Source organism: Bos mutus, chromosome X (genome assembly GCF_027580195.1).
Source record: "Bos mutus isolate GX-2022 chromosome X, NWIPB_WYAK_1.1, whole genome shotgun sequence".
Taxonomy (NCBI): domain Eukaryota; kingdom Metazoa; phylum Chordata; class Mammalia; order Artiodactyla; family Bovidae; genus Bos; species Bos mutus.
The window spans coordinates 51,102,959-51,119,310 of record NC_091646.1 but is presented as its reverse complement, the minus strand read 5'-3'; the positions used below and the strand labels follow the sequence as shown (position 1 = coordinate 51,119,310).

The 16,352-nt window shown below is 38.9% G+C and overlaps 1 protein-coding gene and 1 pseudogene across 1 annotated transcript in view; both read left to right on the top strand.

Moving 5' to 3' along the window:
- The window catches only part of DCX (doublecortin), a 403,487-nt gene that overhangs the window by 63,951 nt on the left and 323,184 nt on the right, over window positions 1-16,352 (top strand). The gene's annotated exons all lie outside the window — the stretch shown is intronic.
- On the top strand, window positions 12,395-12,784 carry LOC102277334 (cAMP-regulated phosphoprotein 19 pseudogene; annotated as a pseudogene).

Sequence of the window (16,352 nt, the reverse complement as noted above, 5' to 3'; positions counted from 1 at the left end):
AAGGGCTGGCAGGTGACTAACCAAAAAATTTATTCCACTGCTGAATTTATTCTACTTCTCTGTTCCTGTTCAGAATGACAATAATTGTTAGGATTTAGAGTTTTGCACTTCTTTTTCTGATTGGAATTTTTGCTTTGATATCCTCTGCCATATGCAAATATGATGGAGAGGACTTCACATAACCCAATTAGATGAGATTACTACCTGTCTTGGGAGGTGAATGAGTGTGTTGCATAATGGGAAGAAGGATGTATACAGATGTTTGGAAGTTAGAGTTAACTAGAGAACAGAATATAAGTTCCTTACCCAATATCCATTTTTTTAAACTAACAGAGCCCAAACTTTTGAGCAGTATTTCCCAGCCTTCCTGGCATATACGCATGACTATATTTCATACTTTGGGTCAAAGGTATAAGGAGAAACTGTTCATTACAACTTCTGAGGATGATTCTTAAAGTGGTGGGTGAGCTGACATTACAGCCATACCCTAAGGATGGTGGTGAGTCATGCCAGTCCTGGACTGCCCACTTCTAGACTTCTTCATGAGGAAAAAAATAATAAACCTCCAATTTGTTTGAGCCACTATTTTCCACTTTCTGTAGAGGAAAACAATAGAGTGGGAAAGACTAGATATCTCTTCAAGAAAGTTAGAGATACCAAGGGAATATTTCATGCAAAGATGGGGTCAGTACAGGACAGAAGTGGTATGGACCTAACAGAAGTAGAGGGATTATGAAGAGGTGCAAGAATACACAGAACTATACAAAAAAGGTCTTCATGACCCAGATAACTACAATGGTGTAATCACTCACCAAGAGCCAGATATCCTGGAGTGTGAAGTCAAGTGGGCCTTAGGAAGCATTACTATGAACAAAGCTAGTGGAGGTGATGGAATTCCAGCTGAGCTATTTCAAATCGTAAAAGATGATGCCACAAAAGTGTTGCACTCAATATGCCAACAAATTTGAAAAACTCAGCAGTGGCCACAAGACTGGAAAAGGTCAGTTTTCATTCCAATCCCAAAGAAAGGCAATGCCATAGAATGTTCAAATTACTGCACAATTGTACTCATCTCACAGGCTAGCAAAGTAATGCTCAAAATTCTCCAAGTAAGGCTCCAACAGTACGTGAACCAAGAACTTCCAAGTGTTTAAGCTGGGTTTAGAAAAAGCAGAGGAACCAGAGATCAAATTGGTGAACATACATTGGATCATAGAAAAAGCGAGAGAATTCCAGTAAAACATCTGCTTCTGTTTCATTGACTATGCTAAAGCCTTTGACTGTGGATCACAACAAGCTGTGGAAAATTCTTAAAGAGATGGGAATATCAGACCGCCTTACCTGCCTCCTGAGATATCTGTATGCAGGTCAAGAAGCAGCAGTTAGAAACAGACATGGGACAACAGACTGGTTTCAAATTGGGAAAGGAGTACGTCAAGGCTGTATATTGTCACCCTGCTTATTTAACTTATATGCAGAGTACATCATGTGAAATGCCAGGCTGCATGAAGCACAAGCTGGAATCAAGATTGCTGGGAGAAATATCAATAGCCTCAGATATGCAGATGACACCACCTTTTGGCAGAAAGCAAAGAAAAACTAAACAGCCTCCTGATGAAAGTGAAAGAGGAGAGTGAAAAAGCTGGATTAAAACTCAGCATTCAAAAACTAAGACCATGGCATCCAGTCCCATCACTTCATGGCAAATAGATGGGGAAATAATGAAAACAGTAACAGACTATATTTTCTTGGGCTCCAAAATCACTGCAGGTGATGAGTGCAGCCATGAAATTAAAAGATGCTTGCTCCTTGGAAGAGAAGCTATGACAAACCTAGACAACATATTAACAAGCAGAGACATTACTTTACTGACAAATGTCCATAGTCAAAACTATGGTTTTTCCAGTAGTCATATATGGATGTGAGAGTTGGACCAGAAAGAAAGCTGAGCATTGCAGAATTGATGCTTTTGGCTATGGTGTTGAAGAAGACTCTTGAGGGTCCCCTGGACAGCAAGGAGATCAAACCAGTCAATCCTAAAGGAAATCAGTCCTGAATATCCATTGGAAGGACTGATGCTGAAGCTGAAACTCCAATACTTTGGCCACCTGATGTGAAGAACTGACTCATTGGAAAAGACCCTGATGCTGGGAAAGATTGAAGGCAGGGGAGAAAGGAACAACAGAGGGTGAGATGGTTGGATGGCATCACCAACTCAATGGACATGAGTTTGGGTAAACTCCAAGAGCTGGTGATGGCCAGGGAGGCCTGGTGTGCTGCAATCCATGGTGTTGCAAAGAGTCGGACACAACTAAGCGACTGAACTGAACTGAACCGAATGATCTGTGTTCACTAATTACTTAGCGAAATAGAAATCCAAGTCTATGTGTTGAAAATTGTATTGTTTGCATCAGTTCAATAAGATTTTCATTGAATGCCTAGTGTGTGCTTGGTACTAATGTTCATTGAGAGTAACTTTTGCTGCCCCACTTCCATGCAGCTAACATATACATACACAAATTCCCACATATGCATACACTTTTATGTTTTCCATTGTGTTTGAGTGAATGTCTGTGAAATGATTTCTCTCTTTATTCAAATAAAAGGTTCTTGTTGTTGTTTAGTCACTAAATGCTGTCCAACTCTTTTGTGACCTCATGGGATGACCCAGACAAGAATACTGGAGTGGGTCCATTTCCTTCTCCAGGGGATTTTCCTGACCTAGAGATTGAATGAATCTGTGTCTCCTGCATTGATTGGTGGATTCTTTACCACTGAGCCACCTGGGAAGCTGGGTGATATTATACCACCCCCCAAATGATTATTATCTGGTATGGACTCCTCTGAGACCAGAGCCATACAAAAGGGCAGTTCCCAAGAGTGCTTGGCTGTACTTAACCAGGAATAACTGTGGCAGTCAGTTAATGAGAACATATCCTGAGGTCTAGCCAAAAAGGTTAGATCCTGGGTAATTATTCTGAGCAACGTGAGACAGGAGAGAGGAGGAAAGCAGGGATCCAGGAGACAAAGTGGGCAGTTGCTGAAGGAACAGTAACACCAAGGTACCTAAGAAATTATAGGAACTAGAGTTAGTAAGAGGCTACAAGTATCAAGGTGAGCATCAGACAACATAACTAGTTGGAGTGGAGTTTGGTGTGTGGTTGATAGGGTGGTTCAGGAACACAACTTGAAGAAATAGGAATGTAGATTCAAGCCCCTTTTATGAATGTTTTGCTTCTCCTACCAACAGGGGTGAGTCTTAAAGAAACAGACTACAACCACATACAGTAGTATTTTATTGAAAATGAGTATCATGGCAGAATGCATTGCCTATACTTTGTTTTTAACTCCATGACCTTATAGAGTTAGAGCTAGGGTTAGGTTATGGTAGAACAGCACTTGAAATTCTCTGCACAGTTCATGTTCTGATGCAAGATGCTCTGGGAAGCTCTGAAGAAGCTTTGAACTACCCCTCACAAAATTCACGTGGCTTTCATTTCTATGTTTTGTAAGCTTCTCTCTTCCCTGGTGACTCAGACGGTAAAGAATCTGCCTGCAATGCAGGAGACCCGGGTTTGATTCCTGGATTGGCAAGATCCCCTGGAGAAGGAAATGGCAACCCACTCAAGTAGTCTTGCCTGGAGAATCCCATGGACAGAGAAGACTGGCTGGCTACAGTCCATAGAGTTGCAATGAGTTGGACGCAACTGAGCGACTAACACACAAGGCTTTAAAATGTTAAAATAGCTATTGCAACACCAAGTGATGGTGGCTATTCCATAGACAATACCATTTTAGGTGCCTTATAGGTAAAGTCTTTCAAAATGAAGAATAAGGTAATTTCAATTACAGTTTAAGATAGCTTACAAAGAAGTTAGTAGTGAGTACTTGCACTTCAGCCACATGCCACTTGGCTAGCTGCAGTTGGGAGCAAGAAGGGAAACAAAATGTAATTAGAAAAAGACTCCTATTTTCTCCCTTACTGGATACCCTTAAAACTATAACCTGTCAACCTCTAATACACATTTTTTACCTAGATACCTTTGTCTCTCTCTTAATAGGGAATTGGCTCATGTTAATAATAATACTAAAAATAATAGCAACAAATACTTATACACAGCAAACACCATTTTGCTTAATCCTCAAAACTATTAATATCCCTATTTTACAGATGAAGAAACTGAGTGACAGAGAGGTTAGGACTCTTAACCAGAGTCATATGGCTAATAACTGGTAGAGCTGGGATTATGAATTCAAGCAGACAGACAGGTTCCAACGTATATTCTCTTAACCACACTTCTAAGAGGAAATGCAGTCAGAAGAAATACATGATGGAGAAAAGCAAAACAAACACTTGATAAAATAATGGTCTAAAGTCTGAAATAGATTCAGACTGCATTAAAATAGAGTTCAGATGAAATTTAGCAAAAGAGAGCAAGATTACAGATTCTTTGGAGGAAAAAAGAAAGCCTAGACAAAGAGCAGACCAGGATCAGTGCACTGACTGAAGGAACTCAGTATGCATTGTCTCTTAAAGTGAACAAGACTGAACTTTGTGTCTGTTCTATTGATCTGTAACTGTCTAAATGTTCTACAGCTATAGTTTACTCATTGGCACTTCATTAATGTATATATGTGGATTCTAGAAAAATGGTACACACGAGCTTATTTGCAAAGCAGAAATAGAGACACAGATGTAGAAGACAAACTTATGGATAGCAAGGGGAAAATGAGGGTGGGATGAATTGGGAAATGCTCAACATCTCTAATCATCAAGGAAATGCAAATCAAAACCAAAATGAGCTATCTCCTCACACCTGTCAGAAAGGCTATCATCAAAGAAACAAATAACAAATGCCAAGAAAAAGGAACCCTTATACACTGTTGGTGGGGATGGAAATTGGTGATTGGTGTAGCCATAACTAAGTTGTATATTTTTTACCACAATAAAAGACATGTTGATTGTGACATACTGATTTGATTTTGTGATTATTAATCAGAAGCTACTGCTGAAAATGAGAAAACAGTATTACGGCTTTAAACTTAATTGTTAAGATACAGAGTTACTTACTCATCGTGTGCCCTCATTCTTAATCACTAACCCAGACATCCATCTGTTATATAAGCAAAGAATCAGGAAGCTACAGCCAAGCTCAAGGAAGCTTTTGAATATCTTCTGTACAGATTAAATAGCCTGATATAGCTTAATAATATTTAGATTAAATGCAATAAATAATTTTTAAGTGTGGGCTGAGGGAAGAAGGGTAAGGCACTTATATTGAAAGACCAAAATGGAGGTGTTTTTTGGTTTATTTAGACCTTGGAGTTGATACTGCATAATCAGTTCTGACAATGCCCTCCACCCAAAGGTTACTGCGAACATACTTGAAATTGGTTTTATTGCTTCTTGCAGGGAGAGAGAATGAATGTCACGGGGGACCCATGGGGCACGTCATTAAAAGAGTCTAGAAAGGACTTATTATATAGGAAATAGGTTCATGTTAGGTGATTTGGGCTTTCCTGGTGGCTCAGAGAGTAAAGAATCTGCCTGCAATGCAGGAGTCCTGGGTTCGATCCCTGGGTTGGGAAGATCCCCTGGAGAAGGGAATGTCAACCCACTCCAGTATTCTGTCCTGGAGAATCCCATGGACAGAGGAGCCTGACAGTCCATAGTGTCTCAGAGTCAGACATGACTGAGCGACTAACATTTTAGGTGATTTGGGGAAGGATTCAAGGAAGAGGTCTTTCCACTGCATATTAATGCTGTCAGGAAGCAGAGGTAATTTCATGATTGGATATCTCAATAAATCTTACATAGAAGAAGGGAAGACTAGCCTGAGGGTAAATCTATAAATGGTAGAGAAGCAGTAGTCACTAATATTAGCTCAAAGTGGGAAATAATTATTTTCATATCTCAGACCAAGTTTACATTTAGTGTATATTCAAACATGGTTACATAGTGGTCTTTTTATTTTTTGATATTGATACATTGTATTTGCGGAGTGGCCTTATTTTGATGTTCATGATCTGTAAGAGTGTTTACATTCAATAGGAGAAAGCAAGATCTAGTTGTGAAAGTCAGGCTAGCTCCTGAATGTCAGAGCCTGATTTTCTCTTTCTCAGAAATTTTATCTACTCCTACCCCACTTTCTCTGTTTGCTTGTTGAGATCTTGCAGTACAATCAGACAGCTTCTAACATTATTGTTATGAGAGGGAGTGGAAGAGAAACTATCATTTATTGAGTACATATCTTAGGCACTGTTGTATATATAGTGGTATAAAATATCATTTAAAAATGATATATAACCCTGAGGCAGACAGAGTCTACATTTTATAAAGAAAGAAACTAGGGCTCAAAGAGAATATATAACTTGTTCAAGCTGGTAAATAGAGACTGATTTTGAATCCAAATCTGTCTCCAAAACCTTGTGTACTTTCTGCCTATTCTTTGTGTCTGTACATTTATTTAGGAAAATATTATATTCAGAATTGAAACTTGGAGAAGTAATAATTCCCTGAATTCACAGTTTTATTGACTATTTTTAAGTTAGATTATGTATGTCAGATGGCAGAACCTATATAGGAAGCACATGATATTATAGTTCTGTTCCACCAGTCACTGCAAATACCCAGAGGGAATACAGCAGGAAAAAAATTGAAGTATTTGAGGCCATCTTATGGATTCTCTTCCCTAAAAGAAATTTAGGAACTGGCCATTTAGAAGAAGTGTTTCCTCGAAGTGAGCATCTAGGAATAAGGATCAGTTCCATTTTAGTTCCTACAGCTTCTGCCACTTGGTGAAGACATGCAAGCTCAGCCTTGCTCATCTCTAGGAGCCATCTGACTATCAGGCAGGGGGAAACATTAAGAAACCTGGACTCACAGCTCAGTCACTCAGCAAGTCAGCCTTCCTACCAGTCCCTTTCTGACCTAATAGTCTAATCTAATAAATGAGCTCTTACCTAGTTTCTTAGGAATACATTTCTATTTTATAATCCAGTTCCAGTAACTAAATCCTCCTCATAAGAAGTCCTCACATTAGTTCTCGTTTCTGTAACACTGGATTGTGAACAAAGAATGTCTCCCGCCATTTCAGTAAGCCAAGGATGTTGCAGCTATACAGCCATCAGCTACTAGAGCCACCAACCAGTGCACCCTGAGGGGATTTCAGGATGAAGAAAGACAGGATACTGGCCCTAGATAGTGAAGGTGCATATCAAAGGAATAATTTCAGTAAGCCCAGACTCTTGCATCTTCCCAGACATAGAAAGGGCTTTCCTGGTAGCCCAGCTGGTAAAGAATCTGCTTGCAGTGCAGGAGACCCTGTTTCAATTCCTGGGTCAGGAAGATCCCCTGGAGAAGGGATAGGATACCCACTCCAGTACTCTTGGGCTTTCCTGGTGGCTCAGATGGTAAAGAATCCACCTGCAACACAGGAGACCCAGGTTTGATCCCTGGGTTGGGAAGATCCCCTGGAGGAGGGATATTGTCAAGGCTGTATATTGTCACTCTGCTTATTTAACTTATATGTAGAGTACATCATGCAAAATGCCAGGCTGCATGAAGCACAAGCTGGAATCAAGATTGCAGGGAGAAATATCAATAACTTCAGATATACAGATGACACCACCCTTATGGCAGAAAGCAAAGAGGAACTAAGGGGCCTCTTGATGGGGGTGAAAGAGGAGAGTGAAAAAACTGGCTTAAAACTCAACATTCAAAAAGCTAAGATCATGGCATCTGGTCCCATCCCTTCATGGCAAATAGATGGGGAAACAATGGAAACAGTGACAGACTTTATTTTCCTGGGATCCAAAATCACTGCAGATGGTGACTGGAGCCATGAAATTAAAAGATTCTTGATCCTTGGAAGTAAAGCTATGACCAACCTAGACAGCATATTAAAAAGCAGAGACATTACTTTACTGACAAAGGTCCATCTAGTCAAAGCTATGGTTTTTGCAGTAGTCATGTATTGATGTGAGAGTTGGACTGTAAAGAAAGCTGAGCACTGAAGAATTGATGCTTTTGAAATGTGGTATTGGAGAAGACTCTTGAGAGTTCCTTAGACAGCAAGGAGATCAAGCCAGTCAGTCCTAAAGGAAATCAGTCCTGGGTGTTCATTGGAAGGATTGATGCTGAAGCTGAAGCTCCAATATTTTGGCCACCTGATGTGAAGAACTGACTAATTTGAAAAGACCCTGATTCTGGGAGAGATTGAAGGCAGGAAGAGAAGGGAACAAAGAGGATGAGATGGTTTGATGGCATCACCAACTCAATGGACATGAGTTTGAGCAAGCTCTGGGAGTTGGTGATGGACAGGGAAGCCTGGTATGCTGCAGTCCACTGGGTCACAAAGAGTCGGACACAACTGAATGACTGAACTGAACTGATACATAGAAAAGCACTATAATCATTAACTGAGATGTCTGTTTCTGTGATTAACAGTAATCTTTTAATGTTCAACTACATGTTATTTTTTGTTGTATGTTTGTTTTTGTTTTTCCCCAGCACAAACTCCTATATATACTGGCTCCTCTCTTACCTCTTTGGAACAGTCCCTCAGAGGCTTATCCCAGGCTTAAGTCCTCAGTAAGTCTACCAAATAAAAACATAATTCTCTACTTTTAGGCTATGTATTTTCTTTCCCAGCCAAGAGGATTACTTTGTTAAAAGACAAATGCAAATGTCTTAACTTTGTTTGATACTTCTAAATCTCCCTTCAACAGGATTGTACTACTTTTGTAGGTGAAGAAAGAATAAAGTTTTGACAGGCATATTCCTCTTTTCATATTTAGTTAAATTACTTCCAAGATTTACATATAACATGACTGATCACCCCGTTTATGGACTTCTCTAAATATTCAAACCTGAGAGTTCAAATCTTAGAATCAGATAGGCTTAGTTTGAACCCCAACTCTTCTGTTAAACTCCCTTAGCCAAAACACTTAACCTCACTGAACCTCAGATTCCTCATCCAAAAACTGGAGATAATAATATTTTATCTCAGAAGGTTGTTGGGAGAGCAAGATGCTGTATTTAAGGCCAAGCAAAGTACCAGAAGCAAGTGTTCATGAAGTGGTAATTTATTTTTAAATTTCAGGAAAAATTCACATAAGATGACCTATTTTGAAGTGTACAACTCAGGCTCCCTTGGTGGCTCAGTGGTAAAGAATCTGCCTGCCAACACAGAAGACATGAGTTCAATTCCTGATCCAGGAAGATCCCACATGCCACAGAGCAACTAGGCCTGTGCCACAACTACTGAGCCTGTGCTCTAGAGTCTATGAGCCACAACTATTGAGCCCACGTGCCACAACTGCTGAAGCCCACACACCCTAGAGCCCATGCTTCACAACGAGAGAAGCCACTGCAATGAGAATCCCACACACCACAACTAGAGCATAGGCCCTGCTCATCAAAACTAGAGAAAAGCCTGTGCATCAACAAAGACCCAGCACAGCCAAAATTAAAAAAATAATAATAAACTGTACAATTCAATAATATTTAGTATATTCAGTGTTGTGCAGCCATCACCTCTATCTAATCCCAACTCATTTTCATTGTGTCCAAGAGAGATCCAGTGTAGCAGCGCCTTTATATCTCAAAAAATGTTTTGCCCACTATTGTTGGTAAGGCAAAAGGCATCACAGTGAGGACATTAAGATCACAATCTATGCTGATTAAGTACAACACCCCATTCATTTTGATCTCTTGTGTGATGGTATCTGTAAAAATTCAGCAAACCTAGCCTACTTGCTTTAAGGGTTACTTTCAGGATTTTTCATCTTACAAGGTCAGCATGCAGGGGTTTTGTATGGCTCAGTTGCCCTTTCCATCTGCCATCATACCATGAAGCTTTATTTAAGCACATTACTCAGCTAGGTTCTGTGCCAACTTCTTGTAACACAATTTATCATTGACTCAGACTAAGTATTTGCTAATTCACTTAGAATTAATTGTGCACTTTAATCTTTTCATTGAATTGGTTCCCATATCTGTAGCTTTTATAACCACAAGTACTAGCTGCATACTGATTAAAAATTTCCCATCAGTTGTATATGAGATATGACTATAAATTTCCTTTTTAATTTTTCTTATATGACTCATAAACTGGCTTAGAAGCAATTTTGAAAAGGACTAAAAGGTTTGCAAGCAATAGAGGTGTCCATGGAATAAATGTTACTTTTCTGTTAGGCTACTCAGATGTATATACATTCTGATTTGTTAAAATGGTTTTGTTATATTACAGTCCCAATTAATAGTCTCCATTTCAACATTGCTTTAGAATACTCATTTTTTATGAGAAATTTCAGCACCTTTTCTGATTTCAGACTATAAGATATAAGCTTTTTTATGTAAGCTTTTTTTTTAATGGTTTTTGATGATGCAGTCATGTATTGCAGTGAGTAAAACATTCTTTACAGGTAGATGGAAGAGCAGTTAGTACCATTCATAACCTGTGTCAATTGTTTGTTTTGGCATAGTGCAATGGCACCCCACTCCAGTACTCTTGCCTGGAAAATCCCATGGATGGAGGAGCCTGGTAGGCCTCAGTCCATGGGGTCGCTAAGAGTCGGACATGACTGAGCGGCTTCACTTTCACTTTTCACTTTCATGCATTGGAGAAGGAAATGGTAACCCACTCCAGTGTTCTTGCCTGGAGAATCCCAGGGACGGGGGAGCCTAGTGGGCTGCCATCTCTGGGGTCGCATAGAGTCGGACACGACTGACGTGACTTAGCAGCAGCAGCGCTAGAATAAGAGAACACAAGACTAGAAATATGTTAGGAAAGCCAGGTTCTGGTCCTCAGCCTGAAACTAAACAGCTCTGTAATTTGGGGCATGTCACAACTTCATACAGGGACCAGTTTTCTTATCTGTCACATTGTTATATTTCTTCTATGTACCTCATTAAGATGAGGGCTTCCCTTGCTGCTGCTGCTGCTAAGTCACTTCAGTCATGTCCGACTCTGTGTGACCCCATAGATGGAAGCCCACCAGGCTCCCCTGTCCCTGGGATTCTCCAGGCAAGAACACTGGAGTGGGTTGCCATTTCCTTCTCCAATGCATGAAAGTGAAAAGTGAAAGGGAAGTCGCCAGTCGTGTCTGACTCTTAGTGCCCCATGGACTACAGCCTACCAGGCTCCTCCATCCATGGGATTTTCCAGGCAAGAGTACTGGAATAGGGTGCCATTGCCTTCTCCATCCCGGATACGCTACCCATACCCAATCCTTTTTTCAAAGTCTACCTTCTAGGCAACCCCAATTAAGTATATGTGCTGCCAAAGCGAGCACTCAGTAAACCCCAATTAAGATACTTCCTTGTTTTTGTCTACTTGATCTTTCGACCATTAAGAGAAGTAAGCTAAAATCTTCTATCATGATAGTGATTTTTTAACTTTTTCCTTATATTTCTATTACATTTTGCTTATATATTTCAAAGCTCTCTTGTTAGATGCCTAAAGGTTCATGACTATTTCCTCTTATTGAGGATAAAACTACCATGTTTCTCTTTGTCCCATTAATTATTCACCTTGAATTCTATGTAATATTGATACACGTGCTTTATTTTCTTAGCATTTTCCTAGTATCTTCTACTTATTTTTATTTTATTTTGGCAGGTCTCTTGTAAACAAATAAAAGTCTATAGATGGATTAAAATTTCCATCTGATAGTAAAAATGGAAAGTATATCAATACATTCTATTAGCAAGGCTATAAGGACACAGTGACTCTCATATAGTATTGGTGGGAATGCAAAGTAGTACAATCCTTTTGGATGGAGATTTGGAACTATTCATATCTAACAAAATTAAGACATATGCATTGTCTAACAAAGTAATCCTATTCCTAGAATTTACCTGAAAATAGACCTAAAATAATATTAAAATATATATGCAAAGGTTATTTGTTACAGTGTAATTTCAAAATACTGAAACAAACTAAATGCTCATGCAGGAGACTACCTGAATAAAGTACAATACATTGCACAGGGGGACACTAGGCAGATGCAAAAAAAGAACAAGAAGAACTCTATGAACTGACATGGAGTGATTTCCACGATATAATGTTAAGTAAAAAAAAAAAGTGTGCAAGTAAAAATAAAGTATGCAAAATAGTATGTTATCTTTCCTGTGTAAAGAACTTGAAAAGACATATACACTCTTCTTTTAAAATATTCTTTAAAAAGAATTATATATGTATGTATGTATAACTGAATCACTTTGCTGTACAGCAGTAATTGACACAATTGTAAATCAACTATACTTCAGTTTTTTAAAAAGACTATCATTTTATGATGTGTTCAAGCAAAGGAAGGTATTTGGGTCAAACATATTAGAATCTCAGGGCATCGCAAAGCCAGAGAAGTGGGGTATGGGGTAGCAAGAAGTATGCCTGCAGAAGGCCCTGAGGCAAACTCCACAGAGGAGCAAAAGGAAATGGAAGATAAAGTGACCAGTCCAGGGAGAGCTGAAGAGGCAAAATTAAAAGCAAAGTATCCTCATCTGGGGAAAAAGCCTGGAGGTTCAAATTTTTTTAAGGAAACAACTGTGGAAAGGGCAAAAATATTTTTATTCTTGGAATTACAACATGGCTAAAGCAAAAATGAAGAACAGCAACTTCCTACTTCAGCCCCTGGTAAGACAGAGGTCACTGATGACCACATTCCCATTCCACAGGGCCTTCCTCAATGGAAACCATCTCTTGTTGCCTGTAAGCTGGCTGGCTGTTTAAAAGAGCTGAACTGCATGAATCTTCTAATTCCCATTATTTCTCCTTAATATGTTATTCCTCCGCTTTTGAGGCTGAAGAATTCAGCCAGAAGGTAAGAGAAAGAACGACATGGTGAGACCAAGTTTCGGTGAACAAGGCCCGCACTTTATTTTTCAAAGTAGTTTTTATACCTTAAGTTATGCATAGAGGATAATGGGGGAAGGGGTAGAGTCTTGCAGCAAACCAGGCTTTCTTCCTGCAAACTTATCATATGCAAACGCTTCGGTGATTTGCATCATCTTCTGGCCCGGAGGCCTGTTAACATTTTAAGACCTTTTCTTCAGAAAACTTATTTTTCTCTAAAGGTGGTTGGTCAGGAGCCACCCTCCAAAAAGCATTAGATAAAGTTGCATTCCTACAGAGCAAAGGTGTGGTGGGCTATAACAAGAAAAAGAATTAACTCAAGGGTCCCAGGTTACAAACATTAAAGCTACTACTTACACCAATTATATTAATCAATACACTGCCAGGGACACAGCAGGTAAGGGATATGGAAACTGAGCAGCAAACAATGGCCCAACAAGTGAAAAACCATTCACCAATACAATTTCTAATCAATCTTTTAACTACTCAAAAGAATCTGTGTTTAGACAGTTTAGAACATCTCCTGCCTCTCACAGTTGGGAGGCTCTGAACAGTCACATGTGGCCGGAAAAACCTATTCAGGCAGGCTAGAGGATTTCCAAAGGAGTTTGTAGGTTAAACACTGTCACACCCAGGAATTATTAACTGGAACTGTAAGCTAACTCTTTTTTTCAGAGAGAGTGGTGGTAAAGTCAGAGGTTTAGGTGAAAGCACAAGCAGAAAGGAGGCAGACTCTGGTTTGGGGGTATATACAGCCCTGACGTACTCCTTTCCTATTTGAAACCAGTCTGTTGTTCCATGTCCAGTTCTAACTGTTGCTTCCTGACCTGCATACAGGTTTCTCAAGAGGCAGGTCAGGTGGTGTGGTATTCCCATCTCTTTCAGAATTTCCCACAGTTTATTGTGACCCACACAGTCAAAGGCTTTGGCATAGTCAATAAAGCAGAAATAGATGATTTTCTGGAACTCTCTTGCTTTTTTGATGATCCAGCGGATGTTGGCAATTTGATCTCTGGTTCCTCTGCCTTTTCTAAAACCAGCTTGAACATCTGGAAGTTCACAGTTCACGTATTGCTGAAGCCTGGCTTCGAGAATTTTAAGAATTACTTTAATAGCATGTGAGATGAGTTGAATTGTGAGGTAGTTTGAGAATTCTTTAGCATTGCTTTTCTTTTGGATCAGAATGAAAACTGACCTTTTCCAGTCCTGTGGCCACTGCTGAGTTTTCCAAATTTGCTGGCATATTGAGTGCAGCACTTTCACAGTGTCATCTTTTAGGATTTGAAATAGCTCAACTGGAATTCCATCACCTCCACTAGCTTTGTTCGTAGTGATGCTTTGTAAGGCCCACTTGACTTCACATTCCAGGATGTCTGGCTCTAGGTGAGTGATCACACCATGGTGATTATCTGGGTCATGAAGATCTTTTTTGTATCGTTCTTCTGTGGCTTTCTTTAATTCATCCTAATTATAGCTTTGAATGTTAAGCTGATTTAAAATAACATGTATTTTATTAGTTTCTTCTGTATTTTCCTTTTAAATTTTGTAAAACAGAAGTTTAAGACCACAAGCTAGAAGAAAGGTCATGTATTTCAAATGCAAATAGATTGGGCTCCAAAAGATTTGTATCCCGTGCTTGAACTTGAATGACCTTAAATCTGTTTCAGCTTTAACAATAGAATTTTACTTGGGCCATGTTTGCCCATTCTGGTGTAACTTATGTGACTCTAGTGCTTAACAGTTGCTGTTGAAGCTAGTATTTTTATTCAGTTTTATAGTGTTAGAATACCTTTTATTTTTGAAGATGTGAATGAAGTGTGCATGTGCACTGACTGTTGAATTCACTTTTGTGCCATTTTTGTATGTTTTGCACAACCTCTCAGAAAATATTAATTCTCCAAATTCTCTTAATCCCTTTGCAAAGAATTTTTATCTATGAATCAGGAGTCTTAAGAAACTTGGATCTTGAGTCCTATGGACCTTCTTCATTTTTGATGAATTTGTTTTTGTGGATGATGCTGATTTCATAACTAACTTGCTTACACCTAGATCTATGGTAATGTCACTGGAATTGATTAAAAATGAATGTTAGAAGTTTGGATATTTCACTTCATTTTGGAATGCATACCTCTGTGGGGGAAGTGGTTTTGATGATAAAACTTATTTTGAGTAAAAGGCTTTTTGGCTAAGCTCCTAGACTGACACCATATTTTTTGTTTGTTTGTGGTCTAGATCAGTACTGAAACCAAAATCATTAGTGTGTGTGTATATATATATATATAAAACAACTGTGTATGTATATGGACACATATACATATATACAGTGTGTGTGTGCTCATTATACATATATGGATATACATGTATATATGTAAAAAAAGATATGAAAAAATAAGCTAGGATATTAATGAGATTGGTTACTTACAAGTATAGTTGGGAGCAAAGTAGAAAGGAAAGGATATGGAAAAGAGTGGAAAGAATATGGAAGAGTATCATACTTTTCTAAATATACATTTTTGTATAGTTCTGAATTTTTTTAATTTAAATTCATTTATTTTAATTAGAGGCTAATTAACCATGTTAATATTCACATGCTTAAAAATAAATAAAATCAACAAGGATGGGGCAAAGCAAAAAAAAAAAAAAATGTAATTCAAACCAAAGCAAATGAACCTAATTTCATTTCAAACAAATAATATAACATAGTGAATAACAAAAGTGTGTGTGGAGAGAGATATGAAGACTTAACATAAGTAACTAAAATACAGTATTTTGACTGTATACCTTATGAAAACTCCAGGAAAGAAATTTGGACTCCCAATGATGTATGACTTAGAGCCAGTAACCTCTGAACTTTATTTCTGGCCTTGTCTGTAAACTCTTGCAGCCTTCTGGTAAAGCTTGCCCCCATCACCGCTAGTCCTCCCATTTCACAAGATCCTCTTGCTACCTGGACAAGAACCTCTTTTAAATCTTGTGCCAGTGGGACTTTTCTCTTTATAAAATGCCTGCACACTGCTATTCAGTCTCTCTCATTTCTGGACTTTCTCCCTGAGAGCCATTCTCCCTGCCCCTTGCCTTGAGATTTCCTCACCTGTTTGAATAATACAGTTTTGTTTTTCTTATATAAAAAGATGATCATCATGAGTTTCAACATTTGAACCAAACACATGAGCTCCCCCATGACATGTTAGGTTGCTATAACGTAAATTAAGAATAAAGATGGAGTTGGAAACAAATATTGTACTCTTGTTGATAGGTTTGATTTTCACAGTGGTATGGATTAGCAATTCTGCAATTACATATGTATTCTGAGATTGAACATATAAGTAAATATATTGTCCTTAATGAGAGTTGGGTCTCTGACTGTTGGAGAGGGGAATTACAAATAAGGAAAGAGGGGGGGTGGTCCTAAGATAGCAGAGGAATAAGACGGGGAGACCACTTTCTCCCCCAACAAATTCATCGAAGGAACATTTGACTGCTGCTGCTAAG